At 36.2% G+C, this 12,953-nt stretch overlaps 4 non-coding genes across 4 annotated transcripts; all 4 read right to left on the bottom strand.

Moving 5' to 3' along the window:
• Positions 1-407: 407 nt before the first annotated feature.
• Positions 408-481, bottom strand: TRNAS-ACU (transfer RNA serine (anticodon ACU)). The gene has a single exon. It is a non-coding gene; the product is annotated as a tRNA-Ser (tRNA).
• A 2,257-nt stretch (positions 482-2,738) lies between these two features.
• On the bottom strand, positions 2,739-2,812 carry TRNAS-ACU (transfer RNA serine (anticodon ACU)). Its single transcript has one exon. It is a non-coding gene; the product is annotated as a tRNA-Ser (tRNA).
• Positions 2,813-9,856: 7,044 nt separating this feature from the next.
• Positions 9,857-9,930, bottom strand: TRNAS-ACU (transfer RNA serine (anticodon ACU)). Its single transcript has one exon. It is a non-coding gene; the product is annotated as a tRNA-Ser (tRNA).
• Positions 9,931-10,989: 1,059 nt separating this feature from the next.
• TRNAS-ACU (transfer RNA serine (anticodon ACU)) lies at positions 10,990-11,063 on the bottom strand. The gene has a single exon. It is a non-coding gene; the product is annotated as a tRNA-Ser (tRNA).
• Between the last annotated feature and the right edge of the window lie 1,890 nt (positions 11,064-12,953).

Genomic DNA, 12,953 nt, shown 5'->3' with positions numbered 1-12,953 from the left:
TCCTGGTGTCAACCTGTATTATTTCAGTAGACATTGAAATGAGGATGCATCTTACTGCCTTTCCAATGAAGCAAGTTTAATTTAGTAATAGGTGAAAAACCATCCCTACAAAGGAGTTAATCAGAGACTTGGCTTTGTGGACACTTTTCAGAGAACAAATTTGTTAGCATAAAAATAAAGCCAGAAAATGAAGAGCTGTTTAATCACTCAATTGGATTTTTTTTGCCAGCATATTTCTTTTTCTCTGCAACCCACTGCTAAATTGTGCTTCCTAGCTGTTTTTATAAAATCACTGAATCAAATCTGATTACATCAGAGAAGGCCAGGTACCCTACACCATAAGAGGGGGTTTGAAATTTTGACTTGTCTACTTAAAGATCACCAAAATCTGATAACAAGGTCAATTACGTCCCTGGGTGGGATTGAACCACCAACCTTTTGGTTAGTAGCCGGACACACTAACCGATTGCGCCACAGAGACACTTCGCAAAAAGTACGTACTGACAAAGGCTAATAAGCATACATCTAGAACGTTTCCTAGAAAAACTTTAAAAAGTCAATAATCTGGAGAATTTTTGTAAAATGTTTCTTCCATCAACCAACGAAGAAACACATTGGTACTTTCCCATGATGAGTGAGTGCTTCAGGATCTCTTGCACTTACATGTGCAGCAGAGTACTGCAATGGAAGCATGCTGGGCCCATAACCCAGAGGTAGGCAGATTGAAACTATCCTTTGCTATATGCATTTTTTTTGTTAATTTAAGTAATCAAAACTGGGATTGATATTTTTGCTCTTTTATTTTTACTTAAAGTACAATAACTTTTACCATTTTAATTTGTTTTAATAGTATATTGACAGTATAGTTTTCTTTAAAAAATCCACTTAATTTTCTTTACCCTATTATTAAAAGGGTAATTGACAAAAACAAACTACATTGTCACCAGAAGAGCAATACAAAATGTACAAGTGATATATTAAAATCATCTTTCCAGCTTGAATTTCAATGATGCATTGGGGCAACGATTTTGTGAGAAACATCTTCACCCTTAAATAAAGATTTTCTTAATTCCTTACCTGTGTGCTAATTAGATATCACCTTGTTTTCACATTAAACAGACTTCTACATGAGAAAGCAGCAAGGATGCAGTGGCGTTAATGTTTCCTGGTGTCAACCTGTATTATTTCAGTAGACATTGAAATGAGGATGCATCTTACTGCCTTTCCAATGAAGCAAGTTTAATTTAGTAATAGGTGAAAAACCATCCCTACAAAGGTGTTAATCAGAGACTTGGCTTTGTGGACACTTTTCAGAGAACAAATTTGTTAGCATAAAAATAAAGCCAGAAAATGAAGAGCTGTTTAATCACTCAATTGGATTTTTTTTGCCAGCATATTTCTTTTTCTCTGCAACCCACTGCTAAATTGTGCTTCCTAGCTGTTTTTATAAAATCACTGAATCAAATCTGATTACATCAGAGAAGGCCAGGTACCCTACACCATAAGAGGGGGTTTGAAATTTTGACTTGTCTACTTAAAGATCACCAAAATCTGATAACAAGGTCAATTACGTCCCTGGATGGGATTGAACCACCAACCTTTTGGTTAGTAGCCGGACACACTAACCGATTGCGCCACAGAGACACTTCGCTAAAAGTACGTAATGACAAAGGCTAATAAGCATACATCTAGAACGTTTCCTAGAAAAACTTTAAAAAGTCAATAATCTGGAGAATTTTTGTAAAATGTTTCTTCCATCAACCAACGAAGAAACACATTGGTACTTTCCCATGATGAGTGAGTGCTTCAGGATCTCTTGCACTTACATGTGCAGCAGAGTACTGCAATGGAAGCATGCTGGGCCCATAACCCAGAGGTAGGCAGATTGAAACTATCCTTTGCTATATGCATTTTTTTTGTTAATTTAAGTAATCAAAACTGGGATTGATATTTTTGCTCTTTTATTTTTACTTGAAGTACAATAACTTTTACCATTTTAATTTGTTTGAATAGTATATTGACAGTATAGTTTTCTTTAAAAAATCAACTTAATTTTCTTTACCCTATTCTTAAAAGGGTAATTGACAAAAACAAACTACATTGTCACCAGAAGAGCAATACAAAATGTACAAGTGATATATTAAAATCATCTTTCCAGCTTGAATTTCAATGATGCATTGGGGCAACGATTTTGTGAGAAACATCTTCACCCTTAAATAAAGATTTTCTTAATTCCTTACCTGTGTGCTAATTAGATATCACCTTGTTTTCACATTAAACAGACTTCCACATGAGAAAGCAGCAAGGATGCAGTGGCGTTAATGTTTCCTGGTGTCAACCTGTATTATTACAGTAGACATTGAAATGAGGATGCATCTTGCTGCCTTTCCAATGAAGCAAGTTTAATTTAGTAATAGGTGAAAAACCATCCCTACAAAGGTGTTAATCAGAGACTTGGCTTTGTGGACACTCTTCAGAGAACAAATTTGTTAGCATAAAAATAAAGCCAGAAAATGAAGAGCTGTTTAATCACTCAATTGGATTTTTTTTCCAGCATATTTCTTTTTCTCTGCAACCCACTGCTAAATTGTGCTTCCTATCTGTTTTTATAAAATCACTGAATCAAATCTAACTCTGATTACATCAGAGAAGGCCAGGTACCCTACACCATAACAGGGGGTTTGAAATTTTGACTTGTCTACTTAAAGATCACCAAAATCTGATAACAAGGTCAATTACGTCCCTGGGTGGGATTGAACCACCAACCTTTTGGTTAGTAACCAGACACACTAACCGATTGCGCCACAGAGACACTTTGTAAAAAGTACGTACTGACAAAGGCTAATAAGCATACATCTAGAACGTTTCAGAGAAAAACGTTAAAAAGTCAATAATCTGGAGAGTTTTTGTAAGATGTTTCTTCCATCAACCAACGAAGAAACACATTGGTACTTTCCTATGATGAGTGAGTGCTTCAGGATCTCTTGCACTTACATGTGCAGCAGAGTACTGCAATGGAAGCATGCTGGGCCCATAACCCAGAGGTAGGCAGATTGAAACTATCCTTTGCTATATGCATTTTTTTTGTTAATTTAAGTAATCAAAACTGGGATTAATATTTTTGCTCTTTTATTTTTACTTAAAGTACAATAACTTTTACCATTTTAATTTGTTTTAATAGTATATTGACAGTATAGTTTTCTTTAAAAAATCCACTTAATTTTCTTTACCCTATTATTAAAAGGGTAATTGACAAAAACAAACTACATTGTCACCAGAAGAGCAATACAAAATGTACAAGTGATATATTAAAATCATCTTTCCAGCTTGAATTTCAATGATGCATTGGGGCAACGATTTTGTGAGAAACATCTTCACCCTTAAATAAAGATTTTCTTAATTCCTTACCTGTGTGCTAATTAGATATCACCTTGTTTTCACATTAAACAGACTTCTACATGAGAAAGCAGCAAGGATGCAGTGGCGTTAATGTTTCCTGGTGTCAACCTGTATTATTTCAGTAGACATTGAAATGAGGATGCATCTTACTGCCTTTCCAATGAAGCAAGTTTAATTTAGTAATAGGTGAAAAACCATCCCTACAAAGGTGTTAATCAGAGACTTGGCTTTGTGGACACTTTTCAGAGAACAAATTTGTTAGCATAAAAATAAAGCCAGAAAATGAAGAGCTGTTTAATCACTCAATTGGATTTTTTTTGCCAGCATATTTCTTTTTCTCTGCAACCCACTGCTAAATTGTGCTTCCTAGCTGTTTTTATAAAATCACTGAATCAAATCTAACTCTGATTACATCAGAGAAGGCCAGGTACCCTACACCATAAGAGGGGGTTTGAAATTTTGACTTGTCTACTTAAAGATCACCAAAATCTGATAACAAATTCAATTACATCCCTGGGTGGGATTGAACCACCAACCTTTTGGTTAGTTGTTGGACACACTAACCGATTGCGCCACAGAGACACTTTGCAAAAAATATATACTGACAAAGGCTAATAAGCATACATCTAGAACGTTTCCTAGAAAAACTTTAAAAAGTCAATAATCTGGAGAGTTTTTGTAAGATGTTTCTTCCATCAACCAACGAAGAAACACATTGGTACTTTCCCATGATGAGTGAGTGCTTCAGGATCTCTTGCACTTACATGTGCAGCAGAGTACTGCAATGGAAGCATGCTGGGCCCATAACCCAGAGGTAGGCAGATTGAAACTATCCTCTGCTATATGCATTTTTTTTGTTAATTAAAGTAATCCAAAACTGGGATTGATATGTTAGCTATTTTATGTTTACTTAAAGTACAATAACTTTTACCATTTTAATTTGTTTTAATAGTATATTGACAGTATAGTTTTCTTTAAAAAATCCACTTAATTTTCTTTACCCTATTATTAAAAGGGTAATTGACAAAAACAAACTACATTGTCACCAGAAGAGCAATACAAAATGTACAAGTGATATATTAAAATCATCTTTCCAGCTTGAATTTCAATGATGCATTGGGGCAACGATTTTGTGAGAAACATCTTCACCCTTAAATAAAGATTTTCTTAATTCCTTACCTGTGTGCTAATTAGATATCACCTTGTTTTCACATTAAACAGACTTCTACATGAGAAAGCAGCAAGGATGCAGTGGCGTTAATGTTTCCTGGTGTCAACCTGTATTATTTCAGTAGACATTGAAATGAGGATGCATCTTGCTGCCTTTCCAATGAAGCAAGTTTAATTTAGTAATAGGTGAAAAACCATCCCTACAAAGGTGTTAATCAGAGACTTGGCTTTGTGGACACTTTTCAGAGAACAAACTTGTTAGCATAAAAATAAAGCCAGAAAATGAAGAGCTGTTTAATCACTCAATTGGATTTTTTTTGCCAGCATATTTCTTTTTCTCTGCAACCCACTGCTAAATTGTGCTTCCTAGCTGTTTTTATAAAATCACTGAATCAAATCTAACTCTGATTACATCAGAGAAGGCCAGGTACCCTACACCATAACAGGAGGTTTGAAATTTTGACTTGTCTACTTAAAGATCACCAAAATCTGATAACAAGGTCAATTACGTCCCTGGGTTGGATTGAACCACCAACCTTTTGGTTAGTAGCCGGACACACTAACCGATTGCGCCACAGAGACACTTTGCAAATAGTACATACTGACAAAGGCTAATAAGCATACATCTAGAACGTTTCCTAGAAAAACTTTAAAAAGTCAATAATCTGGAGAGTTTTTGTAAGATGTTTCTTCCATCAACCAACGAAGAAACACATTGGTACTTTCCCATGATGACTGAGTGCTTCAGGATCTCTTGCACTTACATGTGCAGCAGAGTACTGCAATGGAAGCATGCTGGGCCCATAACCCAGAGGTAGGCAGATTGAAACTATCCTTTGCTATATACATTTTTTTGGTTAATTTAAGTAATCAAAACTGGGATTGATATTTTTGCTCTTTTATTTTTTCTTAAAGTACAATAACTTTTACCATTTTAATTTGTTTTAATAGTATATTGACAGTATAGTTTTCTTTAAAAAATCCACTTAATTTTCTTTACCCTATTATTAAAAGGGTAATTGACAAAAACAAACTACATTGTCACCAGAAGAGCAATACAAAATGTACAAGTGATATATTAAAATCATCTTTCCAGCTTGAATTTCAATGATGCATTGGGGCAACGATTTTGTGAGAAACATCTTCACCCTTAAATAAAGATTTTCTTAAATCCTTACCTGTGTGCTAATTAGATATCACCTTGTTTTCACATTAAACAGACTTCCACATGAGAAAGCAGCAAGGATGCAGTGGCGTTAATGTTTCCTGGTGTCAACCCGTATTATTTCAGTAGACATTGAAATGAGGATGCATCTTGCTGCCTTTCCAATGAAGCAAATTTAATTTAGTAATAGGTGAAAAACCATCCCTACAAAGGTGTTAATCAGAGACTTGGCTTTGTGGACACTTTTCAGAGAACAAATTTGTTAGCATAAAAATAAAGCCAGAAAATGAAGAGCTGTTTAATCACTCAATTGGATTTTTTTGCCAGCATATTTCTTTTTCTCTGCAACCCACTGCTAAATTGTGCTTCCTAGCTGTTTTTATAAAATCACTGAATCAAATCTAACTCTGATTACATCAGAGAAGGCCAGGTACCCTACACCATAAGAGGGGGTTTGAAATTTTGACTTGTCTACTTAAAGATCACCAAAATCTGATAACAAGGTCAATTACGTCCCTGGGTGGGATTGAACCACCAACCTTTTGGTTTATAGCCGTACACACTAACTGATTGCGCCACAGAGACACTTTGCAAAATTACATACTGACAAAGGCTAATAAGCATTCATCTAAAACGTTTCCTAGAAAAACTTTAAAAAGTCAATAATCTGGAGAGTTTTTGTAAGATGTTTCTTCCATCAACCAATGAAGAAACACATTGGTACTTTCCCATGATGAGTGAGTGCTTCAGGATCTCTTGCACTTACATGTGCAGCAGAGTACTGCAATGGAAGCATGCTGGGCCCATAACCCAGAGGTAGGCAGATTGAAACTATCCTTTGCTATATGCATTTTTTTTGTTAATTTAAGTAATCAAAACTGGGATTGATATTTTTGCTCTTTTATTTTTACTTAAAGTACAATAACTTTTACCATTTTAATTTGTTTTAATAGTATATTGACAGTATTGTTTTCTTTCAAAAATCCACTTAATTTTCTTTACCCTATTATTAAAATAATAATTGACAAAAACAAACTACATTGTCACCAGAAGAGCAATACAAAATGTACAAGTGATATATTAAAATCATCTTTCCAGCTTGAATTTCAATGATGCATTGGGGCAACGATTTTGTGAGAAACATCATCACCCTTAAATAAAGATTTTCTTAATTCCTTACCTGTGTGCTAATTAGATATCACCTTGTTTTCACATTAAACAGACTTCCACATGAGAAACCAAAAGGTTGGTGGTTCAATCCCACCCAGGGACGTAATTGACCTTGTTATCAGATTTTGGTGATCTTTAAGTAGACAAGTCAAAATTTCAAACGCCCTGTTATGGTGTAGGGTACCTGGCCTTCTCTGATGTAATCAGAGTTAGATTTGATTCAGTGATTTTATAAAAACAGATAGGAAGCACAATTTAGCAGTGGGTTGCAGAGAAAAAGAAATATGCTGGAAAAAAAATCCAATTGAGTGATTAAACAGCTCTTCATTTTCTGGCTTTATTTTTATGCTAACAAATTTGTTCTCTGAAAAGTGTCCACAAAGCCAAGTCTCTGATTAACACCTTTGTAGGGATGGTTTTTCACCTATTACTAAATTAAACTTGCTTCATTGGAAAGGCAGCAAGATGCATCCTCATTTCAATTTCTACTGAAATAATACAGGTTGACACCAGGAAACATTAAAGCCACTGCATCCTTGTTAACTCTGATTACATCAGAGAAGGCCAGGTACCCTACACCATAAGAGGGGATTTGAAATTTTGACTTGTCTACTTAAAGATCACCAAAATCTGATCACAAGGTCAATTACGTCCCTGGGTGGGATTGAACCACCAACCTTTTGGTTTATAGCCGTACACACTAACTGATTGCACCACAGAGACACTTTGCGAAAGTGCATACTGACAAAGGCTAATAAGCATTCATCTAAAACGTTTCCTAGAAAAACTTTAAAAAGTCTATAATCTGGAGAGTTTTTGTAAGATGTTTCTTCCATCCACCAACGAAGAAACACATTGGTACTTTCCCATGATGACTGAGTGCTTCAGGATCTCTTGCACTTACATGTGCAGCAGAGTACTGCAATGGAAGCATGCTGGGCCCATAACCCAGAGGTAAGCAGATTAAAACTATCCTCTGCTATATGCATTTTTTTTTGTTAATTAAAGTAATCCAAAACTGGGATTGATATTTTTGCTCTTTTATTTTTCATTAAAGTACAATAACTTTTACCATTTTAATTTGTTTTAATAGTATATTGAAAGTATTGTTTTCTTTTAAAAATCCACTTAATTTTCTTTACCCTATTATTAAAATGGTAATTGACAAAAACAAACTACATTGTCACCAGAAGAGCAATACAAAATGTACAAGTGATATATTAAAATCATCTTTCCAGCTTGAATTTCAATGATGCATTGGGGCAACGATTTTGTGAGAAACATTTTCACCCTTAAATAAAGATTTTCTTAATTCCTTACCTGTGTGCTAATTAGATATCACCTTGTTTTCACATTAAACAGACTTCCACATGAGAAAGCAGCAAGGATGCAGTGGCGTTAATGTTTCCTGGTGTCAACCTGTATTATTTCAGTAGACATTGAAATGAGGATGCATCTTGCTGCCTTTCCAATGAAGCAAGTTTAATTTAGTAATAGGTGAAAAACCATCCTTACAAAGGTGTTAATCAGAGACTTGGCTTTGTGGACACTTTTCAGAGAACAAATTTGTTAGCATAAAAATAAAGCCAGAAAATGAAGAGCTGTTTAATCACTCAATTGGATTTTTTTGCCAGCATATTTCTTTTTCTCTGCAACCCACTGCTAAATTGTGCTTCCTAGCTGTTTTTATAAAATCACTGAATCAAATCTAACTCTGATTACATCAGAGAAGGCCAGGTACCCTACACCATAAGAGGGGGTTTGATATTTTGACTTGTCTACTTAAAGATCACCAAAATCTGATAACAAGGTCAATTACGTCCCTGGGTGGGATTGAACCACCAACCTTTTGGTTAATAGCTATACACACTAACTGATTGCGCCACAGAGACACTTTGCAACAGTCCATACTGACAAAGGCTAATAAGCATACATCTAGAACGTTTCCTAGAAAAACTTTAAAAAGTCAATAATCTGGAGAGTTTTTGTAAAATGTTTCTTCCATCAACCAACGAAGAAACACATTGGTACTTTCCCATGATGAGTGAGTGCTTCAGGATCTCTTGCACTTACATGTGCAGCAGAGTACTGCAATGGAAGCATGCTGGGCCCATAACCCAGAGTTAGGCAGATTGAAACTATCCTTTGCTATATGCATTTTTTTTGTTAATTTAAGTAATCAAAACTGGGATTGATATTTTTGCTCTTTTATTTTTACTTGAAGTACAATAACTTTTACCATTTTAATTTGTTTAAATCCACTTAATTTTCTTTACCCTATTATTAAAAGGGTAATTGACAAAAACAAACTACATTGTCACCAGAAGAGCAATACAAAATGTACAAGTGATATATTAAAATCATCTTTCCAGCTTGAATTTCAATGATGCATTGGGGCAACGATTTTGTGAGAAACATCTTCACCCTTAAATAAAGATTTTCTTAATTCCTTACCTGTGTGCTAATTAGATATCACCTTGTTTTCACATTAAACAGACTTCCACATGAGAAAGCAGCAAGGATGCAGTGGCGTTAATGTTTCCTGGTGTCAACCTGTATTATTTCAGTAGACATTGAAATGAGGATGCATCTTGCTGCCTTTACAATGAAGCAAATTTAATTTAGTAATAGGTGAAAAACCATCCCTACAAAGGTGTTAATCAGAGACTTGGCTTTGTGGACACTTTTCAGAGAACAAATTTGTTAGCATAAAAATAAAGCCAGAAAATGAAGAGCTGTTTAATCACTCAATTGGATTTTTTTGCCAGCATATTTCTTTTTCTCTGCAACCCACTGCTAAATTGTGCTTCCTAGCTGTTTTTATAAAATCACTGAATCAAATCTAACTCTGATTACATCAGAGAAGGCCAGGTACCCTACACCATAAGAGGGGGTTTGAAATTTTGACTTGTCTACTTAAAGATCACCAAAATCTGATAACAAGGTCAATTATGTCCCTGGGTGGGATTGAACCACCAACCTTTTGGTTAGTAGCCGGACACACTAACCGATTGCGCCACAGAGACACTTCACAAAAAGTACCTACTGACAAAGGCTAATAAGCATACATCTAGAACGTTCCCTAGAAAAACTTTAAAGTCAATAATCTGGAGAGTTTTTGTAAAATGTTTCTTCCATCAACCAACGAAGAAACACATTGGTACTTTCCCATGATGAGTGAGTGCTTCAGGATCTCTTGCACTTACATGTGCAGCAGAGTACTGCAATGGAAGCATGCTGGGCCCATAACCCAGAGGTAGGCAGATTGAAACTGTCCTTTGCTATATGCATTTTTTTGTTAATTTAAGTAATCAAAACTTGGATTGATATTTTTGCTCTTTTATTTTTACTTGAAGTACAATAACTTTTACCATTTTAATTTGTTTAAATCCACTTAATTTTCTTTACCCTATTATTAAAAGGGTAATTGACAAAAACAAACTACATTGTCACCAGAAGAGCAATACAAAATGTACAAGTGATATATTAAAATCATCTTTCCAGCTTGAATTTCAATGATGCATTGGGGCAACGATTTTGTGAGAAACATCTTCACCCTTAAATAAAGATTTTCTTAATTCCTTACCTGTGTGCTAATTAGATATCACCTTGTTTTCACATTAAACAGACTTCTACATGAGAAAGCAGCAAGGATGCAGTGGCGTTAATGTTTCCTGGTGTCAACCTGTATTATTTCAGTAGACATTGAAATGAGGATGCATCTTGCTGCCTTTCCAATGAAGCAAGTTTAATTTAGTAATAGGTGAAAAACCATCCCTACAAAGGTGTTAATCAGAGACTTGGCTTTGTGGACACTTTTCAGAGAACAAATTTGTTAGCATAAAAATAAAGCCAGAAAATGAAGAGCTGTTTAATCACTCAATTGGATTTTTTTTGCCAGCATATTTCTTTTTCTCTGCAACCCACTGCTAAATTGTGCTTCCTAGCTGTTTTTATTAAATCACTGAATCAAATCTAACTCTGATTACATCAGAAAAGGCCAGGTACCCTACACCATAACAGGGGGTTTGAAATTTTGACTTGTCTACTTAAAGATCACCAAAATCTGATAACAAGGTCAATTACGTCCCTGGGTGGGATTGAACCACCAACCTTTTGGTTAGTAGCCGGACACACTAACCGATTGCGCCACAGAGACACTTCGCGAATAGTTCATACTGACAAAGGCTAATAAGCATACATCTAAAACTTTTCCTAGAAAAACTTTAAAAAGTCAATAATCTGGAGAGTTTTTTTAAGATGTTTCTTCCATCAACCAACGAAGAAACACATTGGTACTTTCCCATGATGAGTGAGTGCTTTAGGATCTCTTGCACTTACATGTGCAGCAGAGTACTGCAATGGAAGCATGCTGGGCCCATTACCCAGAGGTAGGCAGATTGAAACTATCCTCTGCTATATGCATTTTTTTTGTTAATTAAAGTAATCCAAAACTGGGATTGATATGTTAGCTCTTTTATGTTTTCTTAAAGTACAATAACTTTTACCATTTTAATTTGTTTTAATAGTATATTGAAAGTATTGTTTTCTTTCAAAAATCTACTTAATTTTTTTTACCCTATTATTAAAATGGTAATTGACAAAAACAAACTACATTTGTTTGGGAGAAAAATGCAAAGGTACAAGACAGCTTTTCCTTGCCAATATCTCTCTTTTGCAAAGAGCTACGCATTGGAAAATTCAGGGCTATACCGTGTAGATGAAGCACTAACAGGAGGCTTTAAAATTTTCATTCTAGTGTCCTTCGTTTGGGAGAAAAATCCAATGGTACAAGACAGCTTTTCCTTGCCAATATCTCTCTTTTGCAAAGAGCTGCGCATTTGAAAATTCAGGGCTATGCCGTGTAGATGATGGCCTAACAGGAGGCTTTAAAATTTTCTTTCTAGTGTCCTTCGTTTGGGAGAAAAATGCAAAGGTACAAGACAGCTTTTCCTTGCCAATATCTCTCTTTTGCAAAGAGCTGCGCATTGGAAAATTCAGGGCTATGCCGTGTAGATGATGGCCTAACAGGAGGCTTTAAAATTCCAAACGAAGGACACTAGAAAGAAAATTTTAAAGCCTCCTGTTAGGCCATCATCTACACGGCATAGCCCTGAATTTTCCAATGCGTAGCTCTTTGCGATTACAATCCAACCTGAATCAGGCTCTATTACCTATCACAATGCACTGCAGGTAGTACAAAATGGGGTTAATATAGGAGAAAAACCCCCAGAGCTGTGCTCCTTAACTGTCCCTGGTGGCTAGTGGAGCGGCTGCCCAGTAATCAGTGTCCACGCCAGTGCGCACACGGCCCGCCCCCTACAGCCACGCTGGATCTCGGTATAGTGTGGGCACAGAAGCCCCTTACCTCCCTTTCATCAGCGGCCTCGTGATCCCGGAGGGCGGTGTGTGTGTGACTGACCTTAGGAAGAAACCGGAGCCTCCGCTGCAGTGACCCAACAACCAGGGCACGGGAGTATACTGCGCCGCTGGGAGTGATGGAGCTGCAGTAAAGATGTCTATTAGACCTAGCCTGCTGCAGCCCTTGTAGATTCTTATAAAAAAAGTTATTCTTTTCTTGTCAAAATTAATAGCTAAGAATAGGCTGCCTGAGGCAGCCCCCTGTTAAGTGGCCTGCTACTGAAGGCACCAACTACAAACTGAGCTCCCTGTTCATGGAAGCGAGGTTATAGAGCAGGGGGCGCTGAGCATCTTGGGAACAGTCAAAAGCTTTGAGCCTGTTGGTGCCTCAGATCAAGATCCTACTCTACACCCCAATGTGAATCCTTGTGGAGTCCAGTGCACCCCACAGAAGAAATGAATGTGTCACACCCATTGGCAGCAACATTAGAATAGCTGCTGATGGGCACAATTGAGAAAGGAAGGGGGGAAAACATTTGAATCCAGCACATATATGTAATTTGAATATGTAATTTGTACCTTCCTACTTTAAAATGTAATGGATGAACCTCACCCTGTGAGAACTATCTTTATGATCAAGAGATCTCATATGCAAGATAAGTATGTGTTGGCAGAGGCGCTCACTGGG

This window comes from Pseudophryne corroboree, chromosome 8, assembly GCF_028390025.1.
Source record: "Pseudophryne corroboree isolate aPseCor3 chromosome 8, aPseCor3.hap2, whole genome shotgun sequence".
NCBI lineage: Eukaryota > Metazoa > Chordata > Amphibia > Anura > Myobatrachidae > Pseudophryne > Pseudophryne corroboree.
Note: the sequence above shows the minus strand (reverse complement) of the source record. Positions and strands in the feature narration are given on the sequence as shown.